The sequence below is a fragment of the Triticum dicoccoides genome, chromosome 1B (assembly GCF_002162155.2).
Source record: "Triticum dicoccoides isolate Atlit2015 ecotype Zavitan chromosome 1B, WEW_v2.0, whole genome shotgun sequence".
Lineage (NCBI taxonomy): Eukaryota > Viridiplantae > Streptophyta > Magnoliopsida > Poales > Poaceae > Triticum > Triticum dicoccoides.
Genome location: NC_041381.1, coordinates 151,232,351 through 151,259,774, shown reverse-complemented (window position 1 = coordinate 151,259,774; position 27,424 = coordinate 151,232,351). Strand labels below are relative to the sequence as shown.

The following is a 27,424-nucleotide window of genomic DNA, read 5'->3' as shown; positions in this document are numbered from 1 at the left end:
CTAGTCGACGTAACGCACATCTTGCTCGTAATAGCTCGTGTCAAACATTGATCTTGATGTAAGTGATCTTAGAGGGTATTGAGACCGATTTCTTCCTCCACTCTTGTGCCATCTTCAAGACAGTAGCGCAGCTAGATCGTGGATGGTATCAAAGGCCCATTTGAAGTTCTCCATGTCTCCTATTGTTTCTTTCAGTTCAAATCGTCCAGCAACCACACAAAATAATAGCAGCATGTGGTTCTGAAACTTAATTGAGATCAACAATATCTACATCCCATAAATCCGATGAAGAGAAGGGATTCTAACCGGAAGGAAGCAACGGAGTTCAGGGCTTCAGGTCACAGCAGCTTGGCCCAAGTGCAAGAGAAAAGTGCATGTTCAATCATCTCCTCAATACCACAATCTTCACAGAACAGAATCTGCTCAACATGTCGTTCTTGCAGAACATGGACATGCCACCGACCAAAGAACGCTTTCAGGTTCCATCAAGCACATGGATTGGAAACCATGGGCTCTAGTGAGTCTACGCTCACTTTGCCAGCAGGCTAAATTCTAGTACCTGCCTTGTCTGTTTCCATGCAAGCAAGGTCGAGATAACACGAGACAACACATGATCCAAGCAACCGAGTCAAGAGCTAATATTAGTATATATACATATACACACGAAGCGCTAATGCGCTACATTAACACTACGACTCCATAACTTTCGGGCATGCAATTCTACTACGTACGAGTAGTAATTTAAATGGGGAGCGAGGCTGCGCTAAGGCGTTCTTTTAGGTGGTGGTTACATGTTGAGTGACTTTCAGTTCTCCAAGGCACCAGGCACAGCACAAAAAGGGTCCCTCCTGTCTTCGCCTTGGGAACTTGTGTAGGCGGCCCGGAATCACCGCGGTGGTGACCAAAAGACCGGTCAAGTATGGGTGTTCATCCTTCCGCCCAGACGAGTTTGAAAATGTTCTTGCTAGCCCCCGCATTGACCATGCCTCTCTTGTTCTTCAGCATCTCCTCCTAGGCACGCCTATCGCCATCCTTCAAAGTTACAAGGATAAACTTTTAGTTCTACAAACATGTTGAATTGGTCTGTACATCAATAGCACGAGGAGCAGCTAAGGATGTGTGTAGACATGTAAAGAACATTGTATAAGTTGTATATGTAAAGAACATTGTATAAGTTGAAAGGAGAAGAGGACTCACAAGCATGGTGTACACCTTAGCAAGCGAGAGAAGAGTGGGGTAGAGACTCGTGACAGCAAGAGCATCTTCTTCTGTCACTTGTGGCACCTGATTTACATGCAGGATAAATGAGCAAAGTACTGCATGAAATGGACTACCCGACAAACTTTGGTGGAGGTGGCTGTATTCGCCCAGTTACCTGCATAAGCTGAAGGGCGAATATATCGCTCAGAGTGACCTTCTCAAGGTCAGAACACCTCTTCACAAACTCATCGTAGGTCAGGCAAAGTCGAGAGGTATCAGCGCCAGCAGAGAAGTTCGTGCTGTAATAATTAATTATAGAGCCCGTGAGGTGGCCGTATTTATTTTCAGTGTCATCATACCTAGTGGTTCTCTAGACATCAAATCCTTCAAGAAGCTCAGTAGTGAAGCAGCTGAAATAAAAGGCATGTGGAGGAGAGTTAATAGGGCATACGGCTGACAGTCAAAACATTGGGGACAATATTTAATAATAATGTTAAACAACGAGAAAAAAAGTACTGCCATTCAGGGGTTGACATGATCGTCCAGGCTTCATGAGAAGAGTACATACGCCGTTTTAACACTCTCTGATCCATCTACAGTGTTTACATCCCCTTCAACTAGATATATTAGCTTCCTTAACCCACATTTCTGCAAAGCATACAACAAATGGAGGTATCACATCGTATTGTTGCTAAAATAACCACAGCAAACCCATATAATATGGACGAGAAATACAGTTTCTTTGGGAAGAGATGCACAATCTACAGGCTCAAGCTTATGTCGGTTAATAACATCGTCCTTCATCATCTCATACCCAAATATGGGCCATGCTTTTCAATTAATGATAACAAAGAATAAGGAAAAATATCTCCTCGGCTAAGATTAGACTCAAGCAACATCAAATCACAGGGGATAAGGAAAAAAATCTCCTCGGCTAAGATTAGACTCAAGCAACATCAAATCACAGGGGATGGCATGTGGGCTGCCCTTTTTTACTATCAGTGAGAAATTAAAAGCATGAAGAACTGGGAAAATTAAGACAGAAGGCTTATAATATTAATGACAGAAATCAAAGCTATTTTTAGATGGTACCTTCAGTCTTAGTTTTTGATCTTTGTATCTGTTGTCTTTAATTGAGCCAAGAAAATCGTCCACATTTTTTCTTTCAACAATGAAATCAAGAACATACTCCGTGTCAAGTTCTTTATGGCGAGCAATCCAAAGAGCATCTCCAACAGGCAAGTGTTTAATCTGGATGACATGGTTCAAACAGAAGGATCAGCGCCATTTTCTTTGGCACATTATATGAACAGTTCAATCTATGCAAAGCAACTTTGGTAATATTATTATGCTGTCCCCTAGTGCACAAGCAAGAAATATGTGCAGTCAGCAATCATCAACACAGTGGGGCAGCAACCAAACATATCACATAATTAATCCAGCACTACAGGGCATTTAATTTAGAGCCGTGTTGATGCATATAATGACTTTTAGCAGTGTATTTTGGTTGTCTGAAGAAATGAACAAGGATAGCACCCAGAGGAGTACTGATGAATTAGATACAAGAAGAAAGGAAAGGGCAAGTAGGGTTAAACAAAGAAGAGTTCGCATAACTCTCAATCCAACTAACCTCTACAGGAATATTAAACTGCGAGCGTATATTATCAACAGCTTTTCTTCTGGAACGGGGCCTGCACAAAAAGGGAGTGTTCATCAGAGAACTGAATTCTGATGCATAGATGGATGATTAAATAAAACATAAAAAATATTGGGTGCAACAATAATCAATTTGTTTCCTTGGAAAATAATTTAATTAAACAACATATAGAATCTAAATTTTATATACAGAAGCAGAAGGTTAAACAGTTTAAGTAACACGAGATAACGAATCAAAGTGTCATCAAAATTCACAATTCCAGCAGTAAGCGGATAAATATGTGAAATCCCTTGCCTATCTTATTTTAATAGAAATAATATGAACATGAAGAATAGAATGCCCTTGCAGGTCATGCGAAAGAGAGACTAGGTGCGCATGCGCCCAATCCTCAGTTACTTTACACTGCTCAAAAGATGTTTTTTTGGGAGAGGGGGGGGGGGCAACATATATTGTTTATTTGCTAAGACAGCCTTATTATGATCCTGCTTAAATATCAGACAGAACTAAAAAATACAACTCATGAGCAAGATACGGCCATACAGACCCGAAAGTATCTCGATCATCCAATATCATCACCACTTCATAAGCTTTTAGAAAACTGTCATTAGATTGATGAGGTGGCATAGCTAGTAAAGACTTTTCAGCAGAACCCTGACGTTAGAAAAGAAACTGTTGCATTATGGGACGTGGAGTTTCTGCACCCGAGCTCATATGAGCTCGGGTGAACAGTAAACTCGAAAAAATTCAAAAAAAAATCAAAAAATTACAAAATTTTTTTGGTAGAAACATTGACAAAAGTTTTAAGTGCTTGCAAAAATTCGTCATGAAATCACATTTTTAGAAGGCGTGGCAAAAAAAACAAAATCGGTACTCTGAAAATGCTACTTTCAAAAGCATTTTGGAGGCTGAATTTGTTTTTTTACCACGCCTTACAGGAATGTGATTTCATGATGAATTTTTGCAAACACTTAGAACTTTTGTCAATGTTTCTCTAAGATTTTTTTTTGGAATTTTTGGAATTTTCTTTGATTTTTTTCGATTTTACTGTTCACCGAGCTCAAATGAGCTCGGGAGCAGAAAGTCACTTTCGTGCATTATGTTCCATTTGAAAAAGAAGGGTACGGGAAGGGAAATGCAAGTGTACCATTGCACTAAACGATTGCTGTCCAAACATTCCTCAAGATGAAAGAGGAGAATTAGTAGCACGGCCGTTGCCTGAAAAAATGGCATTAACTTCAAAGATCAGCGGGGAGTAATATTTTGCTTATGGAATATATCATCATATTATATGCAAAGAAAGCATGCTGGTACCAAAGGAACTGGAACTGCCTGCTTTTGAGTTTGGAAGTCCACTTCTTTCAGAACCTGCAATTGAGTAAAAGGAATGAGGGTTGAGGATGGCGGACTGCGCTGGCGACTCCAGGGGCGATTCACCCGGTGCGGCGACTCCCCCATCTCTGCCGCCCCCGTCCTCTCCGTCAGCGGCCGCCCCCTCCCTGCCCTCCTCCCTGCGACCTCGCCGTCCACCTCCTCGCCGTGCCCACAGTCCCCCTCTGCCCCGACGCGGGTCATCTAGGCGGACATAGCCGAGGCCGATGATCTCGAGGCGGGCCGCCCGATGTTATGCCGCGGCCGCGTCCCCTTCCAGCTCCTGCTCGGCGGCTGGACGCTGCCGGTGGCCCTACTCCCAGGGGTGGGAGTTCGGCCGCCCGCTTGTCCGCCCGGCATCGACACCGGCCACTAAGCTCGTCTCAGTCGCCGGGGAGCCAAGGGCCGCCCTTGGGGTCGGGTCGCCGCCGGCGGCGGCGGCCGCATGGCTGGGGAATGCACAGACCGTGGCTCCGCGTGTTCGTCCTAGCGCGCTGGTGCTGCGCCCCCCTCAAGTCCGGACACGGCGCTGGCTTTGGCGTGGCCGACGGTAGCTTCAGTCATGTCGCGGCGGTCGCCGTTCCGCCCGTTCGTCTTCGTATTCGGTGTCCCATTTCCCCGCTCGCCCTGCTCTACCCGAGGCTCGCTCCGGCAGCGCCCTCCCAGCCTCACCCCGCCCGGTGCACCGGTGGCGGCGCTCAAAGGAATCCTTCCTCCCCGCTCGGTCGGGACGAAGGGGTTGGACCGCCCGCCTCTGGTCCTAGGCCTCCCCCTGAGCCGGCCCGCGTGGCCTATGGTGGGCCTGGGTGGAGATGGGCCGCGGCCCATCGCGGCTGCGGGCCCAGCCAGGCCGACCATTTGGCCGCCTCTAGGGTTCCCGATCCATCCAGTCAACGTCCCAGTTTCTCCTCCCCGCCGCATCGAGCCATCTGCTCCTCCCCTCGCTCTCGCCGTCGCTTCTCCATCTCCGGCCCAGGCGCCGTCGCCCCCACCGTCCCCTGCGGCCATGCCCCACGACTGGGCGGATGACACCGGTCGGCCCAAGCGCGGCCACGACGACCACCGGGACGCGCCCCGCTCCTCCCCGGAGGGGCTGCGGCGCGAAGCTGACCTGTGCCAACAGCTCTCCTCTCGGCCTCCCGCCCGTCGGTCCCCCGCCCGCGAATCGCGTCGTTCGCCGGCGCGCGCGGAGCGCCGCTCCCCTGCACGTCGCGCCTCCCCTCGTGTCGACCCTCGGGACCGCCCCCGCTCGCCCGTGGAAGAGCAGTGGCGCTCCACCCGGCGGTGCTCGCCGTCCCCTCCCCGGCGCCGGGACCGCTCCCCTTCCCCCCAAGGCTCCAACAGCAGCAATCCGGCAACCCCCAAGCTCCTCGCCAGTACCAGCCACCTCAAAATCAGCTATCCTTCCCTCCGGCTAATGGTGGCAATGGCAACCGCGGGCGCCAGGGGGCTAAGAAGAAGAAGAAGAAGAAGAAGAAGAAGAAGAAGAAGAAGAAGGGGCCGGCTCGCCCTCCCACTCCCGCCACATCCGCCGCGTCGGCCCCTCCAGCGGACACCGGTGCCTCGCGTGACTCCCCATCGTGCTTCAACTGTGGGCTCACCGGGCACTTCAAGGTGGCGTGTCCCAACCCGCCGATGTGCTACCTCTACAAGGACTCCGGCCACCCCGCGGTTCTTTGCCCGGACCGACCGGTGACCGAGGAGCTTATGATGTATAGCCACGGCATTGAGGGCATGGGCTTCTCCACGTCAAGGTGCCAGACGCCCCTCCGCCCTCCCCCTCGCTCCTGGCGATTGTCTCTGTTGTGGGTGAGGGCGTCGCTTCCCCCGAGATGATCGAGGCCGAGCTCAACCACCTGTGCCGGTGCAGGTGGGACTTGCAGGTTGCCCCCACTTCCGCCAACACCTTCACGGTGATCTTCCCGGACGCCATTGGCATGGGGTACTGCACTCGCAGCGGCAACATCACCTTGGTTCTTAACCAGCTGGTGGTGGACATCTCTGACCCAAAGTGGGATCCCAAGGCGATGGCGGTTGACAAACCTTGGACTGTCATCGCTGCCCTGCCCGATGTTGCCCGGTCTGAGCGGGTAATCCGCAGTATGTCCAAGATCCTAGGCAAGGTGGTGGTGGTCGACGAGCTCTCGCTTCACAAGGAGGAGGAGGTCTGGGTGAAGGTGAAATCCCTGGACTCCTCCAAGCTCCACGCCACAGTCCGCCTCTTCTTCAACGACGAGGGTTTCGACCTCAAGATCTGCCTCGAGCCGCCGAACCATGTCGGCCTCCCCCGCTTCTCCGATGATGGTCACCAAGAGGGTGGGCCGGGTGATGCTGCAGACTCCCACCACCGGCGCCCTCGCCCTTCTCGCCACGACGACCTGTCGGAGCACTCCCGCTCCCCCTCCTGTGAGCCATCCAACCCCCCTCCGGGTCATGGCGGTTCCGGTCTGGGCGCACCCGAGTGACGGCCTCCGCCCTCGAGGCTACTCTCCGGCTGGCCGCCCCTCCTCCAGCCTCTCCACCCTCGTCGGAGGCGGCCAATGACATCTACAGTGTGGGCTTGCTCGTCCTCCAGCCCTCGTCGCCCCGGTCTCCGTCCGCCGACTTCGTCCTGCGCCCGACTCCGTTGAGCTCGCCGCCCTCGTCCCCCCACGGACCGATCTCCTTGGCTTCCAAGGGCGCCAACGACGGTGGCTCGCCCATGTCGACTCCGCCCGCTCCTCCACCCGCGGAGGGTTCGGCCCGGGGCATCTTGGAGCCCCCTGCCCTGCCCCCTCCCCTGGTGCGCCTGACAACCCACTCGCCTCTCCAGGGCAACTGGCCGTGGGGGTGCCCAACATCGTGACTACTCCTGTCACTGCGCACCCCCCACGGACGGTGGCGTATGCCCGGCGGCCCCGCTCCACTTTGACGCCGGTGAGTGCCTCCCGCCGCAGTGCCCGCCTCGATGCGGCCCGTCCAGCAGACTTCCCGGCCCTGTCTGTCCCCGAGCGTACAGAGCTTTGGGCGGCGGCCAGGAACCTCGAGCCAGGTGCAAATTCCATCCCCCCAGTTCTTCCAGTTGTTCCTTTTCCGCGCTCGAGGCCGTTCCCCTTGGCCACCTCACCAAGGTGGCCACCAACTCGGCCATCATCTTTAGGGGGGAAGTTGGACCCCCCTTAGAGCAGATCGAGGCCATCCGGGCCTGCGAGATCCTAGATGGCAAACTTGCTGAAACACGGGCTCGCCTCCTCCGCCAACCCACGAAACCGACCGCCACTCCTTCCACGGCGGTGGTTCCGACGGTGCTCGGGGAGATGATCCGTGGGTGCACCCGTTCTCGCACTGCGGCCCTCCGGGCGCAGAGCACCTCCCGTGTCCTGGGGTCAAGCAGCCCCCCAATGGAGGTCTAAATGTGAGTCCTCTTCTGGAACATCCGCGGTTTTAGCCATGACGGCCGACGCCGCCAACTCATCGAGTATATGCGAGACGAGCACATCGACATCATAGGCATCCAGGAAACAATGCGTACTGAGTTTTCCCTCCCCGAGCTTGATAGTCTTAGCCCTCACCTATTTTCCTGGCATTGGCTCCCTTCTAGTGGGACCACTGGGCACTCGGGTGGCATCCTTTTAGGCATGAAGGATACCACCTTCGAGGTGGGCGGCATGGATCAGGGCAAATTCTTCGTTAGTATGGAGATCTTTGAACGGGCTCTCAACTTCAAATGGGAGGTCGTGATCGTCTATGGACCACCGTCGTTCCCCGACCTTCCTCGCTGAGCTACAGTGGAAGGTCACCGCTTCCCTCCTCCATGTAGTTGTGGGAGGAGACTTTAACCTCATCCGCTCCCCGGATGAGAAGAACAATGACCGGATCAACCTCCCCCGGATGCAGTTGTTCAACGATTGCATCGCGGAGCTCGGCCTCCGCGAACTTGAGCGGACGGGTGCCAGGTTCACCTAGACAAACCGTCAAGCGGACCCGACGCAATCTATTCTGGATCGCGTCCTAGTTTCACCGGAGTGGGAACTTAAGTGCCCCTTGGCCTCGCTGCGGGCGATCACCCAGATCGGGTCTGACCACGTCCCTCTCCTCCTCTCCACCGCCGACGAGCGCCCCCTAACCCGCCGCATTTTTGGTTTGAGCTCTTCTGGCTCAACTAGGTGGATTCCTCGAGGCGGTCGAGGCTAAGTGGATCTCCGCACTCCCATCTCCCCACCACTCCATGTCCGCCGTTGACTCGTGGCAGTTCTGTGCCAAGCTCGCCCGCCAATTTATGAAGGGGTGGGGCGTGAACCTTGGGTGGGACCTTCGCGAGCGCAAGAAAGCCCTCCTGATTGCCATCCAAGCCCTAGACGCCTACACTGACACTTCCGGGATTTCCCCGGATGAGTGGATGCTGAGATATGATCACGAGGATCAGCTCTCAACCATCTACGCGGATGAAGAAGCATACTAGAGGCTCCGCAGCACCCAACAGTGGGTGCTCCGTGGAGACGCCAATACAGCTTACTTCCAGGCGATTGCCAATGGGCAGCGGCGCCGGAACTCCATCCATTGCTTGTGGGATGGAGATACCCCTCTCATCCGTCCTTCGGACATCCGAGTCCACGTCGATGGCTTTTATAAAGCCCTATTTTCCCCCACCCGACACTTGGTCAGCTGCACAGTTAGTGTCTGACGAGGCGAATGCCGCCTTAGTGGCTCCTTTCTCCGAGGACGAGGTCCTCGTGGCCATAAAAGGGTATGAACTCCTCCTCGGCCCCGGGTCCGGATGGGCTTCCAGTGACGTTTTCAAAACATTCTGGCAGACCATCAAACCAAACGTCATGGCCCTCTTCGATGAATTCTACTCGGGGGCCATGGACCTTGGGCGCCTAAACTATGGGGTCATCACACTCATCCCCAAAGTTTCGGGCGCTTCTGACATTCGCCAATTTCGGCCTATCATTGTGATCAATGTGATATTCCGGATCTTGGCCAAGGGGTACGCCAATAGGGTGACCCTTCTAGTTGACACCGTCGCCCACCCCAACCAATCTGCCTTCATCCAAGGGCAGTTTATTCTGGATGGGGTGTTAGTCTTCCACAAAGTTCTTCATGAAGTCCAGTCCAAGCACCATCGAGCGGTCTTCCTGAAGCTCGACTTCCATAAAGCCTATGACACGGTTCACTGGCCCTTCCTTCGGGAAGACTTGCTCCGCAAGGGCTTTGATGACCGGTGGGTAACCAGAGTTATGCAGCTCGTCACCTGCGGTCGGACCACGGTTAACATTAACGGAGAGATAGGTCCATACTTCCCCACTCTATGTGGGGTTCGCTAGGACGACCCGTTCTTCCCGTTTCTGTTTAACATCGTGGTTGATGCCCTTGCTGTCATCCTGGATAAGGCCAAATCTGTTGGCCATATCCACAGCATAGTTCCTCACTTGGTAGGGGGGGAGGGGTCTCCCTCCTACAATATGCAGACGATACCATAATAATGGTGGAGGGCTCCGTGTCCGACATAGCCAACCTGAAGTTCCTCCTCCCATCCTTCCAACAGATGTCCGGGCTCACCATCAACTTTGATAAGAGCGAAGTGATGATTCTGGGCTACTCCCGTGAGGAGGCCCAAGCCATGGCCGACCGTCTGAACTGTCGGTTGGGTACTTTCCCCATGACTTATTTGGGGATACCCATTAGTGACTCGCGACTCACCGTAGCTGTCCTGCGCCCGGCAGTGATTCGAATGCAGCACCGGGTGGAGCCTTGGAAGGGGAGGTGGCTCTCGAAGGCGGCCAGGGTGATCCTCATCAACTCCTCGCTTGCCAGCCTCCTTTGGTTTCTCATGAGCTTCTACAGCCTTCATGAGACTCTCCATCAGGAGATCGCCAAATATCAGTCCAGGTTTTTCTGGGCAGGCGAGGGTGAAAAGCAGAAATACCATATGGTGAGCTGGCCCGACATTTGCAAACCCAAGGACCAGGGAGGACTTGGGATCTTGTATTCTTGGCACATGAACATTGCTCTCCTGACCCGATGGCTCTGGCGAATCGCCAATGGGAAGGGAGGACTCTGGCTTACCATCATCCGCAATAAGTACCTTCGAGGCCAACCTCTAGCTTTCTGTCAGCGTCTGGTGGCTCCTAGTTCTGGCAGACTGTGATTCAGCTTCTACCCGTGCTCCGCATTGGCACGTCCATCTCGGTTGGCTCCGGGTCCAGGACCCTGTTCTGGTTCGATCATTGGGTGGGGGAATCCCCCCTGGCCGCCCGGTTCCCTGAACTATTCTCCATAGCGGTTGACCCTCGGTTCTCTGTCAAGACGGCCCTTATTGACTTAGGGCGTCTCGCTTTCCGGCGCCACTTCGGCCCCCTTGAGGTGGCCACTTGGGACTCCCTCCTCCAGGACATCGCCCTTCTACCGATGGACGTCAAGGGCGCCCCTGACTCCATCTCTTGGCGACTGGAGCCCTCCGGCCGCTTCTCCACTAAGTCCTTATACTCGGCTATCGCTCCCTCGTCGGCCCCTGAGCCCTTTAGCCTGATCTGGGACATTCGCCTTCCTCTGAAGATCAGGATCTTCCTGTGGCAGTGGATCCGGGGACGCCTTCCCTCTGGGGTAGAGGTCCTCAAGCGTAATGGACCAGGAGACGGGATATGTCCCCTGTGTGGCACGGTGGAGGATGCTAACCACATCTTCTTCTCCTGCTCCACAGCCCAATTCCTATGGTCTTGCTTTCACGAGACGGTCGGTGGACAGTGGTGCAACACCAACTTCCCAGACTTGCTTGCAGAGATCCACGCCTCCGCCCCTCGCCACCGCCATATTAGATGGTTGTGCGTTGGGTCCTCGTCTGGACGCTTAGACCATCCGCAACAAGCTTGTTATTCAGAAAGTACCTCTCCGACGTGCGACTGACGCGATCTTTAAAATGTGTGGTCACCTGCAACTTTGGCGGCCGCTTAGCCGCCCCCAGGATCGGGACACCATCAACACCCACCTCGCCGATCTTTGCTCGATGGCCTTCCGCGTGGCGCCCCCGCTGCCGCCCCCTCCTCCAGAGCCCGATTAGGCCTGCTGCTCGGGTTGTTGTGTGTGAGTTTGTTATTTTTGATTTCAGGGCTTGTTGAGCTGTGCCCTCAGCATTAACCCAGTGTACTATTGTATGTGTATGTGAGACTTGTGTGTGTGCGTGTGTGAACCTTGTTGGACGTTTGGCTTGGGCGGTTTGCTTTATCTATAAAGCAGGGCGAAAGCCTTTTTCGGTAAACGGAATTTATTATAGTGCTGCTGGGGTACAATAATCGGTTATCTGGAAATTCATACTGATGAGCAGAAAACTTTATTAATACCTATCAGGGGACTGCTTCCGTCATATTCATCAGAACCTGCATCACTGAGCACAACTACAGGATGACCGGCCGACGTAAAAGGTCCTGCAGGACCGTCCAATCCAGATCGTGCGAGACAATCGCGAGCTGTCTCTTTGCCTTTTTCTGTTAGGTAATACCTACAGCAAACTCGTACGGTAAGTCCCAAGTTTATGCTTGGTATCTCAACAGAATGTGTGTGCTTGGCAAATAAAGCCCCAGAGAGAGAAAAGGAGATGCAAACTGAACAGGGTGAGCTTCTGCTTGTATTCAGGGTGGAAATAAAGAAGGGAGATGACTGTAGGACCAAAATAATAAGCAAGATCTGGTTCATGTAGCAAACTGGCATAAATCTGGAACATTCCCAAATGACCACATGTGCAAGATTTTTATGGCGAAGAAGGCCGCAAAGCGGGTTGTTGGTGAAGCAAGGGGTCGGGCATATGAGGACCTCTACCAATGGTTGGGCACGAAGGAAGGCGAAATGGACATCTATAAGATGGCCAAGATCCGAGAGAGGAAGACGAGGGATATTGGCCAAGTCAAATGCATCAAGGACGGAGCAGGCCAATTCTTGGTGAAGGACGAGGAGATTAAGCATAGATGGCGGGAGTACTTCGACAAGCTGTTCAATGGGGAGAATGAGAGTTCTACCATTGAACTGGACGACTCCTTTGATGAGACTAGCATGCATTTTGTGTGGCGAATCCAAGAGTCTGAGGTCAAGGAGGCTTTAAAAAGGATGAAAGGAGGCAAGGTGATGGGCCCTAATTGTATCCCCATTGAGGTGTGGAAAGGTCTCGGGGACATAGCCATAGTATGGCTAACCAACCTTTTCAACCTCATTTTTCGGGCAAACAAGATGCCAGAAGAATGGAGACAAAGTATATTAGTACCAATCTTCAAGAACAAGGGGGATGTTCAGAGTTGTACTAACTACCGTGGAATTAAGCTGATGAGCCATACAATGAAGCTATGGGAGAGAGTCACTGAGCACCGCTTAAGAAGAATGACAAGCGTGACCAAAAATCAGTTTGGTTTCATGCCTGTGAGGTCGACCATGGAAGCCATTTTCTTGGTACGACAACTTATGGAGAGATACAGGGAGCAAAAGAAGAACTTGCATATGGTGTTCATTGACTTGGAGAAGGCCTATGATAAGATACCGCGGAATGTCATGTGGTGGGCCTTGGAGAAACACAAAAATGTCATGTGGTGGGCCTTGGAGAAACACAAAGTCTCAGCAAAGTACATTACCCTCATCAAGGACATGTACAATAATGTTGACAAGTGTTCGAACAAGTGATGTCGACACTAATGACTTCCCGATTAAGATAGGACTGCATCAGGGGTCAGCTTTGAGCCCTTATCTTTTTGCATTGGTGATGGATGAGGTCACAAGGGATATACAAGGAGATGTCCCATGGTGTATGCTCTTTGTGGATGATGTGATGCTAGTTGACGATAGTCGGACGGGGGTAAAGAGGAAGTTAGAGTTATGGAGACAAACCTTGGAACCGAAAGGGTTTAGGCTTAGTAGAACTAAAACCGAGTACATGATGTGCGGTTTCAATACTACTAGGTGTGAGGAGGAGGAGGTTAGCCTTGATGGCCAGGTGGTACCTCAGAAGGACACCTTTCGGTATTTGGGGTCAATGCTGCAGGAGGATGGGGGTATTGATGAAGATGTGAACCATCGAATCAAAGCTGGATGGATGAAGTGGCGCCAAGCTTCTGGCATTCTCTGTGACAAGAGAGTGCCACAAAAGCTAAAAGGCAAGTTCTACAGGACAGCGGTTCGACCCGCAATGTTGTATGGCACTGAGTGTTGGCCGACTAAAAGGCAACATGTTCAACAGTTAGGTGTGGCGGAGATGCGTATGTTGAGATGGATGTGTGGCCACACGAGGAAGGATTGAGTCCGGAATGATGATATACGAGATAGAGTTGGGTAGCACCAATTGAAGAGAAGCTTGTCCAACATCGTCTGAGATGGTTTGGGCATATTCAGCGCAGGCCTCCAGAAGCTCCAGTGCATAGCGGACAGCTAAAGCGTGCGGAGAATGTTAAGAGAGGGCGGGGTAGACCGAATTTGATATGGGAGGAGTCCGTTAAGAGAGACTTGAAGGATTGGAGTATCACCAAAGAGCTAGCTATGGACAGGGGTGCGTGGAAGCTTGCTATCCATGTGCCAGAGCCATAAGTTGGTTGCGAGATCTTATGGGTTTCACCTCTATCCTACCCCAACTTGTTTGGGACTAAAGGCTTTGTTGTTGTTGTTGTTGTTGTTGTTGTTGTTGTTTCAAGTTCATATTGTGGACCAGATGAATACAAAGGAGCTATGGAATTGGACATGCATGCTTCTATTCCATCGATAGAAAATTGATGATATACCACCGCAGAGCTGTATGTTTAAAAGATATATTTTCTTAATTAGCTCAAAAGATTAGAGAGCATTATATTACCTAAGGTGCCCACAAGCATCAACTAGCAAACTATCAGATGTTGATACTCTGCTACCATATAAATGACTTCACTGCTGCACTTTATCAAACTTCTCCGACCAAGAGAAAAAACTGAAGTAGGAATGTTTCTTGATACAAGTTAAATTACTAGAGAACACATTTACCAAACTGCAAAAGCACACCAGAGGTTAGCCACATTTTTGGATCCAGCCGATCCACACTCAGACCAAAACATGTGAGTGGCTTTTCTATCCGGTGAGTGTCGCAAGAGCATGAATTGGATAAACTAGTGCAGACACAATCATACTTAAATACATGAGAACCCTATGAACCCTCTAATGAGAGTCAAGTTCATGCATACAAGTGATATATTTTATAGCTCTGGTATCTCCTTGAGTTTGAGTCCGTTAAAATATCAGTTTATCATTTAAGAAAGATCAGGCAAAGTACAAAGTTCACAACCAATAGCTAGCAGAGCCACAATAGTACATTATACATCAATAGCCAGTGATGTGAAGGTAATAAAACTTGTGCTCTAATACGTGAGTATAAAACGTATTGGGTTTACTCCCCTAAAAGATCCAATTCTTTTTTTAATAAATGACGGAAAAACATAACATTAACATGAGGACGAGCCTGGTACATTACTTTGCAGGATTACTCTTTTTCTCAACCAGATTCTTATTTGTTAACGTCTTCATGCTATTCCATCCAGTGTAACTGTAACCATCATTCCAAGAATTCCTACTGTTGTTTGGGCTGCTCATAAAACAACAAAGACAGTTAGTGATGCACTAAAATATCCGCTGAAATCAGCAACCATGGCATATACTGAATCACTGAAACTGTACTCTATTGCATGTTGTGACAGACCACTGGCCTCAGCAGCGTCAATAAGCTCTTGCCTCATCATAAATTTCTTCCCTCTTTCCATTTCCCTAGGGGGGAAGCAACTGTCAATATCCGCTGTTGCATATTCAAGTGTATTTTCTCTTTTCCTCTGATTAAATGTTGCCCTTTGTACTAAGGTTGCACTAATTTTGCAGCGTGAACAACAAAAATTTAGGTAAGATAGCCCCCCACCCCCACCCTAAAAAACCATACATGTAGAGTGTGATCATTATTGCATAAGCAGCTGATTTCAACCGTGGCACATAAGGTTTGTTTAGTGTGTTCTTCCCTGTTAAAAGGGCAGTACCCTTTTAAGAATAATAATAAACCTGTTTCCATTGAACTGACTATTGATACATAAAACTGATGGGGAAGAAGACTTGTTGTCATCCTGATGATGAAAAAGGAATAACAGATTCCAGAGGACCCGTGAGCAATCATGAAAACTATTACCCGTTTCTCCTGGTGTATTACTTCTCGAAGGGGACAAATCAAGGCTGGACCCTGAAAGGAGTCTTCCATGACGTCAACAACCCAACCTCCAACTCCCCTGACAAAAATAATAGAACCGAAGAAGCAACAACAATGATTAAACTACTTCAGAAAATGTAAAGTTTTTCAAAAATCGATGCAACTCAATGTAGAAAGCAACCATTGTGTACTAGATACATTCCACACATTAATCTAGTGTGTGATTTCCACCTCTAAATTCAACACGCAAAAGAAAAATCAAAGGGAAAGAGTCCTACAATATGGATCAAAACTAAAGTCATACTGTTATAGACTTATACCACTTCTCTAGTCATCTACTTGCAGGCAAATCCCAAGTAGAATGGCAACCCTAAAGGGATATAAATATACCTTGACATATAAAAATGGTAATGGCCTAAATCGATTTCAGCATATACCTGCAGAAAATCAACGGTCGCAGCAGATGAGTAAACATAAGGGGAACTGGACTGAAATTTATGATTCCACATACCATTAGCTGGCCAAACCGAAAATCCATGCTCAGACCAAATGGGCACAATTAAAATCCCCTAAGATCCCAGAGCTAAGGCACCCAAACCATAAACCAAGCCATTCGTCTTAGAGTGGCAATGTGACCCCGAAATCGACCGAAACCTAGGCTCGTCTCAATAGCGTAAGAGGAAACGGTTCGAGAGAGGCGGGGGAATGCACACTTGAGACGGGCCAGGTCGCCGGGGGTCCGGACGGGCTCCTTGGCGGCGCAGACGCCGGTGTAGGCGGCGCAGAGCGCGCGAGCCTGGTGGTCTGGGAGGCCGGCCGGCTGCTGCGCCGCCATGGAGCGGTGCTTCTCGAAGATCCTGGCCGTGACCTCCTCGTTCTTCGGGAGGCTCACCTTGCGCTTCTTCCTCGGCACCGACGGCGCCATCTGCGCCGAGGGTCGGGGGCGTGGGAGTGAGGGATTGGGAGGGGACTGCGGGAGTGGGGAGGGGGTTTGGGTGTGGGGAGGATGAGCCCGCCATTACTGGTTCGGAGGTTTTCGCTTTGTGATTCGATAGTTTTTTTACGGTCGAGAGTTAATTCTACAACAGGTGAATCTCTACTATCTAAAAGAATCGTAAGGTTCCCTCTCCCCTCTTACGTCAATTCTTTCGTCCAACCTTCCGTCAACAAGTGCTCCCTCGCCTTCATCCGCCTATAATAAAAAGAAACACAATCAAGCATTGAGAAAAAATCAGGCGCTAGAATCAGGTGCAAGAAATTATAGGACGTAAAAATAGGACGCAATCTCAGGCTTTCTTTCCTCGTGTTTCGCTTCATACAAATCGGAGTCCCTCGGCGCCCCACCTCGCCTTCGTCCAACTTCGTCTGCCACCTACGCACGTCCTACGACGCCCCTTTCCTCGTGCGTTTTTTTTGAGGGGATCCTCGTGCGTTGATAGATAAGAGTTGATTCAGTTACCATAATTTTGGCAACCAATCACCGTAATCGCATTTATTTATTTCCTGTCTCACCCTTTCTCTATTCTTTACCAGCGTCGCGGCGGTGGCTACAGGCGGGAGGAGCCTGGTGGCCGAATGGGCGAACGGTACGACCGGCTGAGACTAAAAGTCACCTCTCTCTCTCTCTCTCTTTCGTCCTCTCTCTGCAACGACGTGAGGAATCAGTCTGGGTCAACGATGGCGTCGGCGACGCGCCTGATGTCCACCAGTATCTTGAGGTCTTCCAGATCAGCGTCGACACTAGCATGCGATCGCCGCGCTGCCCGCGTCGTATCTAATGCCCTCGGCCGTGGCTACTCTAGTCTCCACATGACGCCCGCTTCGCTTGTCGCATACATGCTGGCTCGGCGGTGGCCGCAGCGTAGCGTGCACCCATAAGATGGAATACCTCCCAGCAACTCGCGTGATAGTTTGTCAACGACGGTGACGAACTGGATGATGACCTCCGCCAGGCTGATCATCGGAGCTCACCACACGTCACGTCCGGCGGGAAAGCTGGCAACGAGGCCCGTGACTGCCCTTCCGTTGACAGAAAGGCCTTCATCGTCGAGGTCGCCTCCGAGCACAGGATCCATGCGAGGTTGGGGCGTTCGGCATTGAGGACAGCGTGATTGGTTTGTCGCCTGCAACCCCAAATGACAAGCCCGGCGTGATCGATGAAGACTATTATGGAGGGGAGCTGCGCGTCCCCAAGCAACCACCACCTCGCTACGGCTCCAAATCAGGGAGTATCGCTTCCCGGCTAAAGAGACCACACCGCTGCCTGGAGCTGCCGGCAGGCTTCGCTTTTGTCGTGAGCGGATAGAGGCAAGGAGGGACAACAGTACGTATGCCATGCAAAGCAATCAATCTATTTGACAGACATTTGACTTTTTCATTCAGATAATCTATGATTCTCTAGCTATATGTCTCATGGTGTACGTGATGCCTTCAATCCACATAGTACGTTTTACTGACATTTAGCTTTTTGATTGAGGGCCTGTCTCCAGCTACATATCTCTGTGTACGTGATACCTTTCTCTGAACATTGTTTTCACTATATACATAACCACCACTCAGGCCATTACAAAAGAGAAGTTCTCATTACTCATTGTCTTTCTCGTGATTTCTGTTAGGGCCACCTACCACACATGCATATACACCATGTTTATCTACTGTAATTTGATGTTGTTTACATGCGACACAAAAGAGTTAAGAGTGCACTCGAGAAAAATTTGCTTTGCGGGTACACATTTGCTCAAGGACTGGTGTGTTGAACTTTCAACGATTTCGATTGGTCACTGAGATAATCTTTTCTACTTTTGTTGATATATGCCTCAAAGAGATTCGTCTTTCCCTTTTTTGTGTTATGTTTTCAACGAGAAGAATTTCATACTTTTGTAGTGGAGCCATCCAAATATATATTACGAGTTTCTCAAAATAATCATTATGACATAAAATCATTATATATGCATATTGTTTCCTGTATTTTTTATGTGAGCGGAAGTTTTAGATTTGGGACCAGCTTATTGCATGATCACTAAGAAATTATTGTGTAGTTAATCATCTATATTTTATTGTGTCTATGTAAACAAGAATTTTGTTGGTTATTTGGCCTCACAAAGGTTCTTTCTTGAACAGAGCTTCCTGTGCCCTGGCACCTGCTGAGAAAATCGACCAGCAAAGAACATGAACGAAGATGGTGATAAGACAGGAAGGAGCCGAGTATGCCGCATCCGGATATGATGGTTTCCCCTCTGTTCTCTTCCCTCTTTCTTCGTAAGTGAATGATTTTAGATTGTTGGGCATTATTCAATTGCTATACGTGTGAAGAAGTTGTACTAAACTATAGTAGTAGTAAATTACTTCATCAGATTGAGTGAACTGTGCATCAGATTATTGCTATACGTTTTTTCATCTTGTAGTAGTAAATTATTCAATTGCTATACGTTTTTTTCATCTTGTATTCCGCTACTAGGAATTTTCTATCCTAATTACTTCATCAGATTCTATTCACTTTTTGAAGTTTTAGGTTGTGCAAGAAAAGGCACCAAGAGCACGTGACTCCGATTGAAGATTCACACAATAAACAGCCAGAAGTAGTGCACACTGTTTATCATCTAAGATCATACTCATGATGATGTTGCACATGAGAAAGTAAAGAGTAAAGGCTGATCATGCTGATAATGTTGACCAGATTTAGATGGTGAAACAGTTGGGACTTGGGAGTACAAGCTCAAGCCATTGAGATAGTTCAAGGTATACACTGTCCAGGTTTCCATGCATTCCAGACTGTTGATATACATACACTGAAGTTTAGATTAAATAAACAGTTGGGACTTGGGAGTAGAAGCTTGGTGATGATTACAAATCTTCTAGACAAGATTATGTATGTGTTGGCATTTGAATAAAATAAACATGCATGGACTCTCTAAAGTTTGATTCATCATCTTGAGGTCTGGGCAAAAACACAACTTTGTTTAAATGGAAACTACATGGCCCGGGTTTTCTTTTAGTGTTTTATATCAATTAAATGGAAATACATCTGCACAATGATTGGTTGCTACTACAAGGAATGTGTTAATTAATGTGCAGTGGAATGGGATTAGGCCTCACAATTTACAAACAACTCAGAGAATTGAGGTAACGAAAGTATGTGTCACACTTGGATATGTGCTTGAAAAGAAAACGAATCATTGAAATGCTTCTGCCGCCCAAAGGAGGCCTACCTGCATTTCCATCAAAGGGAAATGGTCCGAAATATGAGGGTTTTATCACCGACTATTGTAACTATTGTGTGTATAAAAGTGAGAGATGTGCCTCTCATTATGGTCCATATTTGCTCGCGGGTAAATGTTTGACAATTGTGTGTATAAAAAATTAGCGAAACATCTCTCATTACCTCCCATATTTGCTATCAGGCTAATGTTTCTAGACAGGGTGCTATTTGGTAAAACACACGAGGATAAGGTATATGTTTGACATGTTTAGGATCGAGCCACTAGAACATTTATATCCCGTTGCAACGCACAGGCAATTACCTAGTAAAAGTAAACATATACGAAAATGCCTAGGAGCACCTGCGGGCTCACCACCCTGATATCTCTCCATTGAATAAGCATAGGAATTCGTGCCACTACATTAGACAGCATGTATTTTTCAGTTTAGTCAGGTGACTTAAAACCAGTGACTTATAGTCAGGTGACTTAAAACCAGTGACTTATAAGTCACGCCTGTTTGGTTGTCACCTGACTTATAAGTCACCTGAGCACACCTTTTCATCCTTTTTTTTCGCCATTCTTCTCTTCCCCCCATCTCAAATATGCATACATATATCCATACAAGTATCGATACAAGTCATCACTAACAAATACAAATCCATTTCAAATATGCATGCATATATCCATACAAATCCATTTCAAATATGCATACATATATCCATACAAGTACTGATACAAGTCATCACTAACAAATACAAATTACATTGTTCGGCACTAGAACAAATACCAATTACCGCCTACTATGCAGTCCTTCCGCTATCCAATTACGAAAAACGTTCATGTCATGATCACCACGCGAGTTTTGCCCCTGCGATTGGGTTGCACGGCTTCGTCGTTGGCGTCGGTGTCGTAGGCTACTAGGCTCATCCACCATTGGAATGAACTCCTCATCATCATCACACTCTCCAAAATCTCTATCCTCCAATTTACTGTCTCTAATGAAATTGTGTAAAGCCATGCATGCTGAAATAATTTTACTTTGCTTTGGTGGTGGATAAGAAGGCATGTGCAACAAAATCCTCCACTTGTTCTTCAGTACTCCAAAGCATCGCTCTATTGCATCAATCATTGGGCTGATCAAAGAAATGTGTACTCTTGGCGGTGGACCTTGATTGTACTCTTGAAAATGGTACTTCATTCCTTTGTACGGTGCAAGATAACCAGGTTGGTTAAAGAATCCCGAGTCCACCACATAAAACTTCCCTACAATGTTAAACTGTTAGAAAAGCATCAATCATTGGGCTGATCAAAGAAATGTGTACTGCAATCTAAATGTACCTTGGGGAGGATGTGGGAAGTGGCTGCCAAATTTGTCTAGTGTTGCCTTGAACACCCTCATGTCATGAACCGACCCAGGCCACCCAGTAACGATGAAGGTGAATCTCAAGTCAAAATCACAAATTGCTAGCACATTCTGAGTAGTAGTTGATTTTCGGTTCATGTGTGTGATGAGGTCTGTCTTTGGCACAACCACCTCTATATGTGTTCCACCAATGGCTCCAATGAAATTGTCGAAGAACGGAGCAAACATTGGATTTTGGCTCTTGGATGAGGTGTCCTAAACTATGGATCTAGTGGGCGAATTATGTCTCCTGCCAACTTAACCAAACATTCCAAGACTTTATCAAACTTCCTATGAAGTGTCTCCATTGATCGAACAAAACGATTTTCAGCCTGCCGTATAGATTGGGGAGCACCAACCTTCCATAAGAACATGGCTAAAGATTCCACATATGTCATCCTCCTAGTAGACTTCAATCCATATGACTCTACTAGCAAATTGTGCAGGCTATCAAACACCTCTCTATCCATTCTAAACATGTTGAAACATTGTGTCTTATGATGTAATGTCCTCATGACCCACTCATATCCAGTTTCTTTAGGTTGGCGGTACATATTTTTATTTGCCATGTTCTCAAGGTGGTACGTACCAATGATTTGTGCAGCGCTGAATATTATGCTCTTCCTCCTCTCTGCTGCTGCAGCTTCTTGTTCCTCCTCTTCTTCGTCCTCCTCTGCCCACTGATCCATGGTGGCAGCCAACCATTGCTACAAAAAAGGGTAGAGGATCAATTTAGTACCAACAAGTAACAAAATATGATGGATCATATGCACTAGTTCACATCAAATGAAGAAATGCTCACAATTATTACTTCACATACTCCAGCCAACAGAAATATAACACATGACCAATCAAAGTTCAAATTGCATTTCACATAACACGGCATAACATTATTCAAGTTCAAAGTGAAGTTCACATAACATGACATAACATGATTACATTTCACATAACACGGCATAACTACTGGCATCACACTGCTACAGTTACTTATTGGCCACAAATCCTCTCTGCTGGCAGTGCATCTGGATCCATGCAAGCCTTGCTTCAACAGTCTGCATAGCTCTGAAAAAGGCCCTCTTGTTAGCATCCAAGAACAACTCCGAAGCCACCCACATCTCCATGGATGCTTCAGCTACCCCACACTCTTTAGCAAGAGCTTTAACCATAGGACTCTTGGTTTTTCTTCCCTTCCTCCCTGTCAATCTTAATTTCATTCACCAGCCCCCTAAGAGCTTTAACCATAGGACTCTTGGTTTTCTTGGAAGGGCTCTCTCCTGTTGTTGCATTGCTGCTGGCCCTCTTGCTGCTACTGCTAGCCCTCTTGTTGGCACTGCCCATGGGACTGCATGTGTCGCCTTCTCCAGTGAGATCATAAAGATCTGCTGCAACACCATTACGCGGCTGGCTGTCTTCCTCATCAAATCCTGGACAAAATGCAGATGCTCCATCCACTGTCACATAATTGAAGATCTGCATCAAATCATCTAGATAGGGGGGCACTCGATCCTTGAATACTCTGTAGCACTCGGTTCTCCCCTTGGTATTAGCTTGCCACCATGACTCGCTTGCTAGGATTTCACCATTTGGACCTCGGCCTAGTCCACTGGACTTCACCTGCACCTCTTTCCAGAAAGTTGCCAAGACCTTTGCTTGGGTATACCTATTCTTCATAGCCTTCACATTATATTTCTGTCCACAAGATCTACGAAAATCTCTGCATATGTTCTTCCACCCAACAGGAGCCATTTGATTGTTTGGGCGGTTCCCGTCACTAATCTCACGAATGACCAATTTTAAAAAGAGTTCAAGCCTTTGTTCATTCCATTTAGCATTATCAAAGCCACGCTGTCATGCATTGCAACTCGATTACAAAACGATACTATGTGATACATTGCAATTTTGAAACACATGAGCACTACAAATGTTACCTCATCAGAGTCGTCTTCCTCCTCGTCGGAGTTCTGAAGCATGTTGGAGCTGGTCCAATAGAAGCCTTCCTCGTCATCGTCCGGGTCAATGTGGCCTCCAGTTTGAGCGCTTGTGGCATTGGTCAGGGACTTGCGGCGCTGGACACCACCACCACCACGACCAGCCCCTGACCTCGCTGGACGAGGAGGCATGCCGGCGCTGGATGAGGTTCCTCGGCCACCTGCGCCTCGGCCCGCACCTCTACCGCGTCCAATCGTGGCCACCACATGCTTGCCGCTGCGTCAACGGGGAGGGGCCTCCTGGGAATGCAGAACATGTTGGTACTCCGACAGGCCAGGAAACGCCGCCGCCTCGGAGTTCAGGTCCAGTCCCCCCGATGCGGGCGGATCGACGAAGGTCGGGGCCTGTGGTGCACTCAGAGCACCCACGCGCGGAGGGAGGCCGGCAACCGCCGCGCTCAGAGCACCCAGGCCTCCAGTCGCCGCGCCCAGGGCACGCACGCGTGGAGAGAAGCCTCCAGCCATCGGAGCACTAAACGGAGCAGCACCCGCACGAATCGATGGGGAGTAGTTGCCGACCTGGGAGCCGTCACCAAAGAAGTCGTCTTCCTCATCGGCGCCTTGGGAATCTTCGAAAAGGTTGAGCTGCAACCTGGATTTCCTACCGGCCATGGTGGAGACCAGGCGGCGAGCGGAGGAGGCGAGCGGATCCGGGCGGCGAGCAGAGGAGGCGAGCGGATCCGGGCGGCGACGTACTGGATCTCGAAGGCGGCGTGTTGGATCGGAAGGATTGCGGCGGGGGCGAGCTCGCGATTGAGGGCGGCGGCGGCGAGGGTTGGGGTGGGATCGAGCTCGGGATGGGTCACGGGTGAGCGTCCAGTGTGGACCTAAGTAGAAAAGGTGGTGGGACCTACACAAAAGGGGGTGACTTATAAGTTTTAAGTTGGGGTGGAGCAACTTATGACTTATAAGTTGGGGTGACTTATAAGTCGGGTCCGTTTGGCAAAATAAGTCATTTTTTTCACTTTTCGACTTATAAGTTGGTGACTTATTTGAAACCAAACATGCCCTTAGATTGACGTATGTTTTCTTTTAGGAAAGATATAGGGTTTGTATTCTTCCAAACTTTTAATGATCTCTGACTAAGAATAAATGTATGGAGATGTAGGTGGCTGACTGACATCTGACAGCGGCCCTACATGCATGCGGATTTTATTGAGCCATGCGTTTTGAATCATATAACACATCTGATATTTAGTTTCTACCAAGTTTTCAAACTGCAGTATTATTTTTCATTTGACAATATCCTTTGCAAGGTTATGTTTTTGTTTCAGCTTTAAAACAGTAATATGGAACAAAAACATGAAGTTATGTGTCTTCTATAAAATTGAGAGCCTCATCCTATGACAATTAAAATAGTGGAATTCATTATTATTAGAATTTTAAATAAAGAGAGAATTCCAATATTCTAATTGCTGGGAAACTCATGGAATAAATTCCATGAAATTAAGTCTTCTTATTTTTATTTTAGTTAAACCCAAGAACTTCGTGATCATAATGCTAGACAAATTAATTATAGTAATTCCAAAACTTTTCCTTCTCTAAAAGCTATGTTATTAGTCACCTCGTCTGGTTTATCAATGCAGCATAGTCGCATTTAATCGTTCATCTTCATGACCCAGCAAATATGAATTAACGATAATTACATTGCATGCAAATGTTTTGTTTTTATTTATTGAGTCGTGTCATACCTCTGAGCTCCAACACAGCACATTGATTACGTAGTACTAATAACTACTTTCACATATCTATGCAGATAAAGGATATCACATGAACCTTTCTTGCATGCAAACGCGTGACATTAACTGAGAATATTGACTTCTGCTACCCAATTTAGTATGCTACCCCACCACGCTGCACAACTATACCATTAAGTGTCAACTATATTAAATGTCAAAGGACATGTATGCACTGTTAACCTATACAACTTTGTTGTGTATTCACGCGTAAAAAATCAGTTCGGCTAAAGTGACGGGAATCCCCAGGGGGCAGACGACAGGCCGTGATTTCAGAGGGCGTCGTCGCCGTGTGCTCTTAATCTACCTCCTAAACATATAAGGCTACTCATAGTGAGGAGTATCATATACTAGTATCATGCATATGATACTACTCCCTCCATCCAGATGCATAGGGCATCTAAGAAATGGCAATGTGATTTAGGCACGTAGAGATTGGGTGAGGTAAAAATTAAATGATCTATTTTATGGGCAGCTAGCGCGCCATTCAAACATGGCAGCCAACCAACTTGCTTGTTAATAGATGGATTGCATGCAAACACAATTAGTGCTCTTTGCATGCACGGGAAGATGGATAGGATATTTACATGCACTGGACCGTGCAGATTCATGTCCTATCTAGGATTGGTTACGTAATTAATTACCACCTCTTGCGAATTGACAATAGCGACTTACACTCTTAGAAAACTTGAATTCTCTAAGATGCCCTATGCACCTGGACGGAGGGAGTAGTATATGATACTACCTCCATAGTGCATAGTAATATAAAGTAGTATCATAGATGACCATATTCATTGTCATGCATGACACAAAGTAGCATAAAATTTAACATGATACGGTATCTACCTATGTTACTCTAACCCTGTCTCTCTTCTTTAATTGTGTGCCACATAAGCATGTTTGCTAGTCCCAAGTGCATGTTACCGGTTATGTTACCCCCACTATGGTCAGCCTAAACATACACCCCCACAGTCATGATAGGACGAGACCGTGCGTAGAGGTGCACGCTACACGTACACAGAGACCTTGCGTGTGGTCTTCGTCTTCCTCTGTGGACTGCCTGCCCATGTGCTCCTGCGCATGTTGAAATGTCAAATGGTTTTTGAAATGCCAGAAAAATCAAACTAGTTCTGAATATAAATCTCTGAGCAATCTGATTGTTCTTTAAAAACCGTGGAAACTTTGAGTTTTGCAACCTTTGTGAAAAATAAATTCAGTGCTTACTTTTATCTCTTCTTTGCATCATCAAATGTGACATTCAAAAAAAATGCTTGGAAAAAATACGATTGCACAGGTGGCGTGGAAGTTTTTATGTATACTTTTCGAGTTCCTTTTGTTTGTGTGGGAAGATTTTGACAAAAAATATTGTTCATCTATTTTGGAAGCCATGTGAAACTGACTTTGTATGCTAGGAGAAACTCTACCAAATTCGTCATATCTGTGATCATCGCCCGCCGCATGGAGGATATGAAGTCCGAGGCGGGTATGTGCAAACCAAAAATTACAACCGCCAGCGAAAGTGCAGCTATCGTGGTGCAATCGCTGTTCAGAACGCTCCAAGCGGCGCTATGGGCATACACACCCAATCGTTGCACAAAATGGTCGGAAAGATGTTGTGATTGCTGGAAGGCTCGAATTACATTTAAGCAGACTAAACACGCAGAGGCCCAAACTAAGAAGCCCAAAACTTTCCTGATAGAGAGTAACTCATCAAAAAAACCTAGTCGTTCCATCCCATTACCTTCATTCCCTCCCATCTGGAAAGGTTGGAGTTGCGGCTCAACGGTTCTTCATACCTGTGCTCGGTGGGTTAGTGGTTGCTTCGCTGTAAGCTGTCGGTTGTGACGGATGAGGAGGCAAGGCTACGACGAGGCCTCCTAGCAGTAGCCGCCAGGCTGCGACCGGTGAAGAGGGGGGCCTCTCCACCTCTACATGACGAGTCCACGATGTCATCTCAATCTCACCTAAGCTTGGGGATGCCCCGGAAGGCATCCCCTCTTTCGTCTTCAAAACCATCGGTATACCTTACTCGGAGCTATATTTTTATTCGTCACATGATATGTGTTTTTCTTGGAGCTTATTTTCATTTTAGTTGCTGTTTGAATAAAATCATTGGATCTGAACTTGAATGAGAGAGAGTCCTCCCATGGCTATTTAACTATTTGACCACTCATTGATATTCACTTATATCCTTTTGGAGTAGTTTGTCCTTTACTCTTGTGCTTCACTTATATCCCATGAGTAAATGGTTGAATGAATTAAATGTCATAAATCTGAATTTATATATGTTTCATATGCTTATACCATGGGGAGCAATGACTTTACATATAAGTAGAGGTGGTAAATTTATTGAGAGCTAGCAAACATAGTATTGGTCACTTGAACAATTCATGAAAGAATATTGAAGGAAGAGATATTTCACATATAAATATACTATCTTATACATCTTCTATGATTGTGAGCCCCATTAATTATTTTCAAACTTGATCAAATTTGTTGAAGTTGGACAAGGAAGACAACTTAATGAGTTTTGTTTGGGTATATTTGTATAGAAGTTATATTATTATGGATCCTCCAACATGTGGTGCTTGCTTAGGATCTTTTGTTAGCCAAAAATTTCTGTACTAAGTAGAGATACTACTTGTGCATCCCAAAAACCTTGAACCAAGTTTCTTCCATGAGTGTCCACCATATCTACCTATATGTGGTA

General features: G+C 47.9%; 1 pseudogene; it reads right to left on the bottom strand.

Moving 5' to 3' along the window:
- LOC119350246 lies at positions 1-26,461 on the bottom strand (annotated as a pseudogene).
- Positions 26,462-27,424: the final 963 nt, after the last annotated feature.